Source organism: Syngnathoides biaculeatus, chromosome 2 (genome assembly GCF_019802595.1).
Source record: "Syngnathoides biaculeatus isolate LvHL_M chromosome 2, ASM1980259v1, whole genome shotgun sequence".
Classification (NCBI taxonomy): Eukaryota; Metazoa; Chordata; class Actinopteri; order Syngnathiformes; family Syngnathidae; genus Syngnathoides; species Syngnathoides biaculeatus.
In genome coordinates this window covers 1,915,182-1,928,820 of record NC_084641.1, presented here as the reverse complement: position 1 = coordinate 1,928,820, position 13,639 = coordinate 1,915,182, and the positions used below count along the sequence as shown (strand labels likewise).

General features: G+C 42.2%; 1 protein-coding gene across 8 annotated transcripts in view; it reads right to left on the bottom strand.

The window, feature by feature from the left end:
* Positions 1-13,639, bottom strand: part of LOC133496551 (ERC protein 2-like) — a 145,738-nt gene that overhangs the window by 30,097 nt on the left and 102,002 nt on the right. The window lies entirely within an intron of this gene.

Below are 13,639 nucleotides of genomic sequence, written 5' to 3'. Positions count from 1 at the left end.
TGAAACAAACTACAAAAATACTTTCTCTGTAAAAGAGTGGCTTACACGCTCCCTAACTGTGCAGTGAAATCTGAGCAGGGCCCTGTTTATACGTGTGACAGTGTGTTTACATTGTCCTCCATTCTCATTGCTTGAGCACACCGGGCCTTCATTCCTGTGCAACCTGTCTGTCGCTCAAGTTAGAGAACAAGTGCTGCATCTGCACATGGACGCGAGAACGACTCGTGAGGCTTTGCTGTAATTTTTTAAAGCAAGATGAAAAGCGACACAAACAAGTAAAAATACAGAGGGCAGATTGAACGACTAGTTAAGTCATCCCGGAAAAAAACGGATTGCTGTGGGAAAAAAAATAAATCAATATAATGCCCGTTTAGAAATTTAAAAAATAAATCTTTGCTCATCTACATAATCCCAAATGGCCCTTTGATGTGTTCTTTACAGGAACTTTTCTACATTTCCCCTCTGATCTCCGAATGACCACAGCCATCACAGACAATCCTGAGGTTGATACTTCCAATGAGTGATGCTGTTCTAACATGAGGCGGGGGAGCAGGAGTAAGAGGTGGAGGAGGAGGAGGACTACCCACCAGTGGATCCAGCCTAGCTGGAGGGATGAAGCTTTGCAGCGGATGCACTTTGACAGGCGAGACCTTGGCCGCTTAGAACGTAGAGATTGAAAACTGACGCACAATGGTAGCTATTGATGACTGCCCTTAGATTTGAATCTGCTGTGCCTCCTGAGACGCACGGCGAGATAGGCAGATATCATATAGCCACCTTTTGTCATATATTTTTGTGTGTCAGTTTGTGGTCTTTAAATAGAATTCTGGGCTATTATATATTGACTTCACTATCTCAATCTCCCACAGCAAATATATCAAGTAATAATTCACATTTACAACAGCAACCCAAAAAAAATCCCCCCAAAAAACAGACATGATCTCTGTAGGCACGCGTGGGGAAGGGGGAGCACCAAGCAAGCCCAGGGAAAACATGCAGATTCAAACGTCATTGACACTACGAGACAGTTGTGATGAAATAATAAGCGGTGAGGGTGCATGCGAATGGCGAAATATTTGCGCTCCGCTGCTCACTCAACAAAGATGTATGACGCTGTGCGGTTGTATGTAAACTCTCACAGCAGCGGCTGTGAAAGCTGACAACGGTTTTAAGTGGTCTTTAATGTGTGTGATACTGTGGTGATAGTAATTTATGTGCCTACGTTTGCGGGAGGTCAATCATTCTACAAACTTGAATTGATGAATTAAGGCGTACATCTCTGTACATACACAGAAGTACATGCATTGGAGCTGATTTTCTTACAATAAATAAGAAAGAGGAAGCATTCGCAGCTAAATTGAAGATCCATCCATCCATTTTCTTTGCCGCTTATCCTCACGAGGGTCGCGGGGAGTGCTGGAGCCCATCTCAGCTGTCAATGGGCAGGAGACGGGGTACACCCTGAATTGGTTCCCAGCCAATCGCAGTAAATTGAAGATTTCGCAGGAAAATATACTGCTCGATCAAGAAAAACTCCCCGTCTGGATTGACGGAGGCAAAATGTTACTTTCTGATTCTCCCAAAGTTTTAAATTCTGTAGCAGGAAACAATTCATTTCACTCTAACATATTAAGTAAAACGTTTTGCCCAGCAACCATTTGAGGACATATACCATATTTTCCGGACTATACGTCACTCCGGAGTACAAGTCCCACCATTTTTTTGATAAAATCCATAAAATGGAGACAACAAGGGCAGCACGGTGGATCAGCTGGTAAAGCGTTGGCCTCACAGTTCTGAGATCCTGGGTTCAATTCTAGACCCGCCTGTGTGGAGTTTGCATGCTCTCCCCGTGCCTCCGTGGGTTTCCTCCGGGCACTCCGGTTTCCTTCCACATTCCAAAAACATGCAACATTAATTGGACACTCTAAATCGTCCCAAGGTGTGATTGTGGGTGCGGCTGTTTGTCTATATATGCCCTGTGATTTGCTGGCAACCAATTCAGGGTGTACCCCGCCTCCTGCCTGTTGACAGCTGGGATAGGCTCCAGCACTCCCCGTGACCCTCGTGAGGATAAGCGGTGAAGAAAATGGATGGATGGATGATGGATGGATGGATGGATGATGGATGGATGGATGGATGGATAGAGGAAACAACAGGCTGAACGGTATGCTTACGTTACATAACACAACTGAGAACGTGCCTGGTATGTTAACATAACATATGAAGAGTTATTCCAATAACTATAGCATAAATAACATACTAAGTTTACCAAAACCATCCGTGTCACTCCAAATACCTGGTAACTAAAATCCAATAAAATCTTCATCCTCTGTGTCACTTCTAAACAAGTCCGCCAAGTCCAGAGGTAGACGATGCGCTGCTTCCTCTTCTACGTCACTTACATCAGACTCATTGCAGATTGCGTAACTAGCTTATTTCAGCCTTTCTGAATCCCGACAGGATGGTTTTGTTTGTCACGGAAGCCCATACTTTTTCGAGCCATCCAATAACTTCCCGGAAAGTTGCATGGCAGATTCACCCGGAAGCTGTGGTCTCGCAATGATGCAGAGACAGTTTGTCCTAGTGAGGTTGTCGTAGTCCACAGGCTTCGAGTCAAACATCGATCTTGTCGGAACAACTACGTAATTACGGAAACGCTTTTGACATAGGTTGCTCAAAGAAAAAAATATCAGGAGTACCGAAGTTTTCAAAAAGAATGGACAGACTTTGTGGAGCGGGAGGGTTCTGCTGTGTGTCTACATTCACAAATGAGAAGTATACCAAAGCATTCGTCCTCGATGTTGCCAAAAAACACTTTTCCAACATTACATAAAAACAAGATAATCAAACGAATAAAAGACATGCTTTTGACAGGAAGAACCGTTCACCATCGCACCATCATGATGGCAAATCAAATTGAATTCCGTTCACGATAAATGGACGGAAATCTCTACACCTGCATGAAGCTTAATTGAATGACGTATGAAGCACCACAAGTCGCATTCATGGTAAGAAGTACTTTTGTTGTCATTGGTTAGCAACAACATAATATTATTTAAAATAATCTGCAGAATATGATTTTCTCTTCAATGGCATTTTTATTCAGTCTATCTCAGTTGTTATAAGTTACAGATACACAGCCCTAGAGTAGAACAATCTTACGGTTGTCAGTGTGAAAATAACCGATAATGCTTTGCTCTGCTCCAATTCAGTTACTGTTTCTGCCTGCAATGAAGAATGCTTTGCTCTGCTCTAGAAAACGTGGTAGCAAATGTAGGCTAAACAGGGGGGAATTGCAGGAATAATTGTGATCATAATTATCATACATCTGCTTCCAATAAAGAAATGCTTTGCTCTGCTCTCGATAACGTGGCAGGCTCCTAGCAGGAAATAGCAAGAATAAAAACATCTAATCATCAGAACTGTTAGAACTGCTGCCTGTTAAAGAAATGATGACCACGCATGTATTCAGCAATCTTCCACACATGCACACACACATGAACAAACATGTACACCTTGTTTCAAACTGTTTTGCTTGTCGTCTCCTTTTTGTAACATCCATGTAAATAAGGGGCGTCTTAAAACTAAATAAATAGAGGTGCTGAGGAGAGGATAATCAGAGAGTGGAGTGGTGAATTGTACGAGACAGTTCCTCTGCTCTCTCCTTGCTAGACTTGAACTGGTGTCTTTGCTTCCTTTTTTGTCCTGTTTAATGAATGTCTGATTGGTGAACCTGAGAGTGACTCAAAAAATTTATGTATGTATGTATGTAATAATGTATAATAATCTGTTAATAATTTTACATAGTCGCACCCCCGGCCAAACTATGAAAAAAAACTGCGACTTATAGTCTGAAAAATACGGTACAGTGGAACCTCGATTTAACAGGCCAACTAAGGGGAGGAGTTGTCAGTTAAATCTAATTATCTGTTAAAACACTTTTTTTGTGGCCTGAAAACACTAACCACTTGGACAGTACAAAATTAATGTGATGATATTTTTTGTGGCCTAATTGTAAAAAAAAAAAATGTAAATAATTATAAAAAAAAGTTTTCTATTTGAAAAGTTTTAAAGTTTAACCAAACTTACCTCGGTGGTGTATGGAAGGGATGATTTTGGGGTCCAACTGGACACTATTTCATGTCCATTAAAGGTAACCCACCATCTGATATGATTGAAAAAAATAATGATGAAATCTAAATTATATTCATATACAGAGAGAGAGAGAGAGAGAGAGAGAGAGAGAGAGAGAGAGAGAGAGAGAGAGAGAGATAGATAGATAGATAGATAGATAGATAGATAGATAGATAGATAGATAGATAGATAGATAGATAGATAGATAGATAGATAGATAGATAGATAGATAGATAGATAGATAGATAGATAGATAGATAGATAGATAGATAGATAGAGATTTTAACTCATTTATGATTATTGGTCAATGAGTTGGTAAATTTGGTTAAATTGAATCATGGGGAAAAAAACCCACTCGTCAGTGTTAGTAAAAGAGAAACTGGTTCTCAGCATGTGATGGCAGCTCAAAGCAGTGGGAATAAGCTATATTACGGTAACTACAGCAAAATATCAACGGTAAAATAAATGCCATCTAATTGTCCTTTTTGGACATGTAAATGTGCCAAGGTTTAATGAAGAGTGTGAACGCAGGCCAGTGAGGGAGAAAAGTGGGTAGTGGGGGGTTGTGCTCAAGTTGGGCATGTTTCCAACAGCCTCGCATGAGTACTGTAAACCCCTAAGTGTGTCCAGATATAATTTCACATACATTTATGAAAAGACAGGAACCAAATTTGTGTATACGTGCATGCGTGTGTTGAAACCAAACACTAAATCCAGTGCAATTGTAACATTGGAATGTGTGACATTTTTTGTGGCAAGGCCGAGCAGTATGTGGATGAAACTGCAAATAAGATAAGCCGCCTTGGAATGGCTTTCATTCAGTCCGAAGGGTTTTGAAACGTCTTGAGTTTCAGGCCTAATTGAGGAGTTTATTCTGCAACCTTTCCTAAAAGATTTCACAACGCTTATCATATGTGAACCCCACAGCAATAGGCCGGTGACCTACTTTTGCTTTTGACGCTCGACGTCATCAAAGATTTTTCCGGTTCGAAAAGGTCACCGACACCACATTAGAGCCTCTCGAGGAAGAAAAGAACATCAGAACTAATGACACATCCACTCTAGAAGAGGTGCTGTCACTTTGACAAATGGTCACATAGCACCTTAACTTTTTCCAAGCTTCCTACATGCGGATGACCTTTGGGAAAGTGTTGGGCTAGCATGAGACATAAACTGCAACCCACTGTTATGAGGCCTCATTAGTCGCCACTAATGTTGAGTGGCAGTCCAAAGGTAGCTGATGTCATTAGTGCATGATAGCCCAAGCTGTAAACTCTGCTGACTCTGCACTGCGACGACGTTTTGCGAGAGGCATTCCTGTTCACTTTCCGCGGATAGCCCAAAAGTAGCAATCGGATTTGAAGAACAGGCAAAGAAAATTCTTCAGAAATTACATTTAGTATTTTTCTGATATATTCCTTCCTCTGTTGTCAATTTTGATGATTAATGCAATTTTTCATTTTTAAATGTACTTCTTTGGCAGCACAGTGGTGCGCCTTGTTAAAGCGTTGTCCTGATTCTTCTAAGGACCAGGGTTCAAATCCTGGCTCTGGCCCTGCCTGTGTTTGGATGTTCTCCCCGTGCCTGGTTGGGTTTTCTCTGGGCACTACGGTTTCCTCCCACATCCCAAAAACATGCAATAATTGGAGACTAAATTCCGCTTTGGTGTGATTGTGAGAGTGACTGTTGTATGGCTCTATGTGCCCTGCAGTTGGGTGGCAGCCAGTTCAGGGTGTACCCTGCCTCCAGCCCAATGACAGCTGGGATAGGCTCCAGCTCTACTGCGACCCTTGTGAGGATAAGCGGCTCAGAAAATGGATGGATATGCCTGTATTCTGCAGTGGTTCTCCAACTTTTTGCACAAAATACCATTTTACTTAGGTCTCCACATAGCACGATAATGGCCAACATTAAATATCACTGTAGTAGCCTCAGCATTCATTAAAAGTGGGATTGTTCATTTGCCGCATTGTTCGGTGGGGCTTTCGGCGAGACCTGAGGCAGCGTGGTATTTTCAGCATGTCTTAGTAAAGTGTGGTGAGTGAGTCAAGTGTGATAGCGTGATGTGTGCAGAAAATAAATTCATGCAAAAAACTCTTGACCTCTTGTAAATTCTTTTTTTAAACTACTTTTTTCCAACTCGAAATTCTGTTCTCTCAATCAGTCGTACTTTTTGTGGTTGATGTTTCTCCTTTGCATGTGGCATTTTTTTCCCGTCATCCCACCATGCGCACGTTTGTGTGACACACGCACAACATGTACACTTACGTTCGCGCACACACACATGCACAAACTCTAGCTTCCAAGTAGTCCCACCACAGGTGCGACGATCTCCTCAGGGGAAGGTCTTTTGTGCACTACTATTTCCATCAAATCACAAAACACCCTTGTAATCCAGTCTGGATTTTGCTATGTTCTTCTCCTTCTTGAGCTTTTTTTTTTACCCCCACACACGAACACACGTGGACCCACACACAGCATACTAAAAAGATCACATAGTTATTTCATTAAAATTAAACATCACACCGGTGGTATGGTGGCACAACTGTTGAGCATTGGCCTCACAGTTCTGAGGACTGCGTGGAGTTTGCATTTCTCCCCATGCCTGCATGGATTTTGGGCACTCTGGTTTCCTCCAACGTCCCAGAAACATGCAATAATTGGAGACTCTAAAATGTCCCTAGGTGTGATTGTGAGTGGGACCGTTGTATGTCTCCATGTCCCCAGTGATTGGCTGGCAACCAGTCCAGGGTGTACTCGTCTCTTGCCCGATGATAGATGGGATAAGCTCCAGCACTCCCGCGACCCTTGTGAGGATAAGCGGCTTAGAAAATTGATTGATAGATTGACATCACACCAAGGTTGCATTCCGGGTATGAAAGCTCCACCCAGAAGACTTAAAAAATAAAAACTGATAGATTCAACACTGGAAAAGAAAAACATGGACAAAAGGAGGAAGTACAAAAACACGATTCCAGACAAACACTATCACTCCTAGCATGTCCAGACAGACAGTGGTGACTTTCAGTGGTTCAGAATGAGAATCACCTTTATTGGCCAAGTGTGTAAATACACAAGAATTTTTTCTCCAGCAGTTGGTGCTGCCCTGGTATGACATTCATAACAATAACAGAACATTCACTCAAAATATTTAATTTAAACATGCATTCCGCAACAGAAATGGCATTTTGGATATAATGTACAGGTCAAGGTCTGATATAAGGTACAGGAGGTGCTGAGTTGAGGGAAATGGGTAAGTGAAAAGTTGGTCCAATGACCCACACACCATAGTACAGATCCAGTCTCAAGAACACAAGAATGTAAAATTGGAGATTAATCATAGAGGAGTGATAAATCACTTCATTCCTGCATAATTGCTGGTAATACGTACAGTCATGTCTCAGTATGTGTAATGAGTGCATTGTGGGTGGAGCAAAGGTGCTCACTCTTGCAAATATCCTTAAGGTTCACACACACCAGGTGTCAAAAGTATTTGCAGGGGTCCAAGACAGAATAGGCATTTTCCATGCATACCTGTAATTGATGGTACTCAAAAATTGATTGTATTTCCCAATTTTAATGGAAATACAAAATTTAAATACACCACAAAGTATAAACCCTAAACACTTAAATAACATTTCAAATACTTACAAACATCTTCAAACATTGTTGAGACCCCTGGGTCTTGTCTCTATGCTCTTTCCGACCATGGCAGTGACCAACCACTTATTATTCCTTTTCATGGACCTACCTTATTTTAAAGGAATAATACATGGAGCTGAGGTGGACTTTTAAAGGCGGACTAACAGGTCTTTGAGAGTCAGAATTCTAACTGAAAGACAGGTGTTCAAATACTTATTTGCAGCTAAATCACACAAATCATTAAAAAAAAAAAATCATACATCGTGATTTCTGGATTTTTCTTTTTCGATTATCTCTCTCACAGTGGACATGCACCTACGATGAAAATTTCAGACCCCTCCATGATTTCTAAGTGGGAGAACTTGCAATATAGCAGGGTTTTCTAAAACTTATTTTCTTCAGTGTATCTCATGCGTCCGTGCAGCGGCTTTGGCAAGTATCTTTTTGGTGACCAGTGACCCACAGATGGGGGCGGTCAGAAGAGCCGCCTGACTGAAGCCATCCCTCATCCTGTTATCAGCATCGTCAGCCTGTGAGGTCAAAGGTCGTCCAACCACATTGAACATGAGAGGAGCGAAATCAATAACTCAGTTACACATGTACACTCACAACTATGTGTACTAACCGTTTGTCAGTACAGAACTGGTGTATTGATTATTTTCCATAACTTGAACCTTTTAATATTGACGTCCAATATCGACCTCTTCGTGTCACAAGCATTTAACTTTCAATTTATGTGATTCTATCAAACTTTATAAAATGTATTTGTTTTTTAATAATACCATCAATACAAGCTCATGGCAAGTGTTCTTCTTAGGTAGGTCCATCTTCTTCTTTTCCTTTCAGGTTGTCCCGTTCGGGGTCGCCACAACATCTCATCTTTTTTCATCTAAGCTTATCTCGTGCATCTTCCTCTCTCACACCCACTGTTCTCATGTCCTCCCTCACAACATCCATCAACCTTTTCTTTGGTCTTCCTCTCGATCTTTTGCCTGGCAGCTCCATCCTCAGCACCCTTCCACCAATATACTCACTCTCTCGCCTTTGTCTGGTCATGTCCAAACCATCGAAGTCTGCTCTCTCTAACCTTGTCTCCAAAACATCCAACTTTGGCTGTCCTTCTAATGAGCTCATTTCCAATCCTATCCACCCTGCTCACTCCGAGCGAGAACCTCAACATCTTCATTTCTGCCACCTCCAGTTCTGCTTCCTTTTGTCTCCTCAGTGCCACAGTCTCTTATCTGTACATCATGGCCGGCCTCACCACTGTTTTATAAACTTTGCTCTTCGTCCGACCAGAGACTCTTCTGTCACATAACACACCAGACACCTACCGCCAGCTGTTCCAACCTCCTTGGACCCGTTTCTTCACTTCCTTACCACACTCATCATTGCTCTGGATTGTTGACCCCAACTATTTGAATTCGTCCACCCTCACTATTTCTTCCCCCTGTACCCTCACTCTTCCCCCTCCACCCCTCTCATTCACACACATATATTCTGGTTTACTTCGACTAATCTTCATTCCTCTCCTTTCCAGTGCATTTTTCTTAGCCACTTATCCTCACAAGGGTCGCGAGAGTGCACTCCACATTGGAAACATTATTCCTTGGGAATCAACAAAAACATGAACAACAACAGCTTGGTGTAATGTAATAATTAAAAGTTTTCATAATAGTTGATGGTGGCCCCCACACCCATAACACCACGCCCCCCAGTTTAAAAACCACTGCCTTCACAGATCACAAACAAATAAATCACTCTTCAGTTCCTCATTAGACCAGTTCAGTGAACAAATCAATCAATTCTTTTAAGTCACACCTGTGCCTGCACGACGCTGCCTGACGCTGGCTGCTTATTGGTCATTCACCAATGTGAGTGACATCACTGGCGAGTAGGAAATCAGTCCCCCTCGCCTGCAAACTGGCTGCTCATTGGTCATTCCTCAAATACCCAGAAGTGAGTGACAGAAGGCTTCAACAGTTCCGTTTCCAGGTGACTCCCTCGCCTCACGGTGCCAGGTGGGAAACAAGCAAAATTAATCACTAATCATTTCATAAACTGATTCAGTTCAATTTTTTCACTAAAAAGATTTGTTCTTCTGAGAAAATTGTTCAAGAATGTAAAAACACTACAGGACAGGGCAGCAGAACAGTGGTGAGGTGTGCTGTAGGTGTGACAGAAGAATTTGAGGTGGAGGTGCAACTGCATCAGGGATCAGCTCTGAGCCCCTTCCTATTTGCTGTGGTAATGGATAGTGTGAGAGATAAGGATAGACTGGAATAGACCCTTGGTCCACGATGTTTGCGCACTACATTACGGTCTGCAGTGAAAGCTGGGAGCATGCAGAGGAGCAATTAGAAAGATGGAGACATGCACTGGAAAGGAGAGGAATGAAGATTAGCCCAAGTAAAACAGAATTTATGTGTGTGAATGAGAGGGGTGGAGGGGGAAGAGTGATGCAACAGGGAGAAGAGATAGCGAGGGTGGAGGACTTCAAATACTTGGGGTCAACAATCCAGAGCAACGGTGACTGTGTTCAGGAAGTGAAGAAACGGGTGCAAGCAAGTTGACACAGCTGGCAGAAGGTGTCAGGTGTGTTATGTAACAGAAGCGTTTCTGCTAGGATGAAGGGTAAAGTTTATAAAACACTGGTGACGCCAGCCATAATGATCAGATTAGAGAGAGTGGCACTGAGGAGACAAAAGGAAGCAGAACTGGAGGTGGCAGAAATGAAGATGTTGAGGTTCTCTCTAGGAGTGAGCAAGTTGGATAGGATTAGAAATGAGCTCATTAGAGGGAGAGCCAAAGTTGGATGTTTTGGAGACAAGGTTCGAGAGAGCAGACTCCAATGGTTCGGACATGTCCAGAGAAGACCGAGATGAAGACCAAAGAGAAGGTTGTTGGATGTTGTGAAGGCTGTTGGTGTTAGAGAGGAGGATCTAGGAAGTGGGTTTACATGGATAAAGATGACACGCTCTAGCAACCCCTAATGGGATGAGTCAAAAGGAAAAGAAGAAAAAGAAAAACTATATTTCTCTAGCACCCAACATCTGATTTTTAAAATTCTTTGCACATTGCACAAAGGTTGAAGTGGCCATTTCGATCAGAATTAGATTTTGGACAGAAATATTTTCACGTTACTGGTAGTAATACTTTAAGCATATATACGGTATATAATGAACACCACTTTCATTAAAACCATATTTTTGTTTCTTCAAATAGGGGGCTGATCAGAAAGTCCTTATTAGTTCTAGTGCCAGACAAAACTCTAGACTGAAATACTGATATTAGTGGCAGATAGCCTTTTGATAGCTGATCATATAACCCATTATCCATTTTATGTAAGTCCAAATTGACACTTGCTTGATACTTCCAATTATGATGCTGTCATAATTGGACGTACTTTCCCCTCAAAACAAAGAAAAATTGTCCTCAGAAATATGTGGAAAACTTGGTTAGTATTACATAACCCTGACGCTTGGGGTTAAGTTATTATTTTTCAGACTGTGTGACTGATTGTCATGGTTAAGATAATAACTCAAGAGTAATTCTTGGAAACAGAAAACGAGCAATGGTCGCACAAGTATGCCATTTTGTGAAAAACATGTCACTCACACTTACACTTGTGGTCACAGTTGGGATTGGAGCAATCCAGGGCTGTACAGCATACAGCATTTATTTAACCACCAAACACTTTCTCGCTATACACATCATCACTACATGGCATCTTCAGCAAGCAGCACTGCCATGTGCAACAATGACTGTTCATCTTTAATTTGAAAAATGTACTGACCGATAGATGGAGACGAGAACAGACTTGTTCAAGCATCTTGCACACCATGCGATCGATGATAACTCTCCACGCAATTTCTGTCTTGCAAGGTGTAATCAATATAAATTCACAAATACGTTCAACCAATGGACTTCAAGGTACAGTGACTGTTTCCAAGTGAAGTGTTTGTGGTACAAAAAGCAGTACTACTCCACTGTAAAGCTATTTTACTAGTGCACCAAACAAAAATGGTTTCACTTTTTCACGTGTCCAGAGTTTCTCTTGATTGATTCCGTAGACCTTCAGGCCCATTTTAATAAACAGGAGTCCTTGGCCTTGGGTCAAACCAATCAGATTCAGGCTTACGGCAAGCAAAACAATTTCCCTGACAACAACTAAAGTGCATTCCAGAATATTAAACAGCTCTGATAGTTCCTTTCACAATGAATGCGCTTTTCTCCTTCCTCCTGCTTGCACGAGTGGAATACTTACAGATGTACATAATGCGGACACACAAATGCGGCATTCAGTAAAATAAAAAAAAAAAAAAAAGAAAACATCCTGAGCAAACGTAAGCCATCTTTTTTGACTTGTTTTAGCCGGAACAAACCTGTCCCCATTAGGAAAGCCTCTCAGCATCTTTTCTCTCCATTCAGTACAAACAACTTCATGGTGGGATAAAAGCATAATGATTCCAGAGAACCTCTTCCCCCCACACTGCTTTACTTTTTGGCCTCAAGTTCTCCTTCACATTTTCATCTAACCCCCCTTCGTGTGCTCTCGGCCCAAAAGGGCATTCTTATTTCATTAGAGTAGGGGGTGTCTTGGAGGCCAAGAGGGTAAACAAAACCTCTGTAATCATCAGCAGGGCATACGCAACCAACAAGCCAATCAGCATTTGGTGTTCTTATAGTAAAACATCCACATCTCTATCTGAATGCTCCAGTGAGCATTGCCAATTCCAATTTCAAAGCTCAGTTTGTGTGGGAATGCAAAGACGGGCTTCACATCGGGAGTCAAGGGAGCATCTGTCAAAGAAAGCACCAATTCCTGCAGCAAAGACTGTGATGTCCGCACCGACGCAGAGATCCCAGGCTATTTCTCTGTCTTTTTGGCTATCTGTGCTGTCATCTCTGTTTGTTCATATTAGGGAGGGCTCACTCAGGGACAGGATATGGGGATTAGGTCTGGCCTTTTTGCGCTGTAGCTATACACCACTAAATAGCTCCCATCTGTTCTTCCATAAAGGGTGGCTAACACACGTTAGCTGTGCTCGCATTGCACACTGCCAGAACAACAGCAGCGGATAGATGAACTGCGCTGATATTGCTAGCCACAACACCACTTTGCGCTAAGGGCTAATATGCCCGGCTTATTGTATTAGATTGGGATAAGAAGAACCAATACGCCCACACGTTTATGCGGACACACACCACCGGCATATCTGATTCAAGAAACTGTAGCAGCAGGCTAAGTCAAGATTCCATGTCTTGGTTTACCTTGAAGGAATATATATTAGAGATCAGCCCAAGGAAAAAAATGGTGGTGGAAAGAACAGAATGGAAAAAAGATGGAGAGATGGAAAGACAGAGAATTGGAGCAGTGTGGTCGTTCATGACGGTGAATCTTGACACTCCTGCCGCCCGGCACACATGGAGTACATTACAGACTATGTAGACTGCTCTGGTATTGTGCGCCGTGGTTGGTAATGCCCTTGTGCACAAATACTCTCTAAACTAAACCTATCATGGCTACACTGTGGAAAGACAAACCATTTACTCCAACACACTAACAGAATTGTAATCCGTTAAGCACCATCAGGGTAAAGTGCATAACGGCTAAGTCACTGAGGTTAGAAAGAGAATCCGCTTGTGATGGTCCACCTGTGGATTATTGGTGGGAATTAATGAGATTCATTGGAAACTATGAGTGCACGATGCCGCCTGCTATTCACTTCACTCGGCACATAAAAACATAGGCAGCCTGCTTCTCAGAGCCTCAAAGGCCTGTATGTCTTCATCCATGCTTCATTCCGCCTGACTCTTTGTTTTAAATGCACACGTATTAGTGCCAAGCAAACCAGAG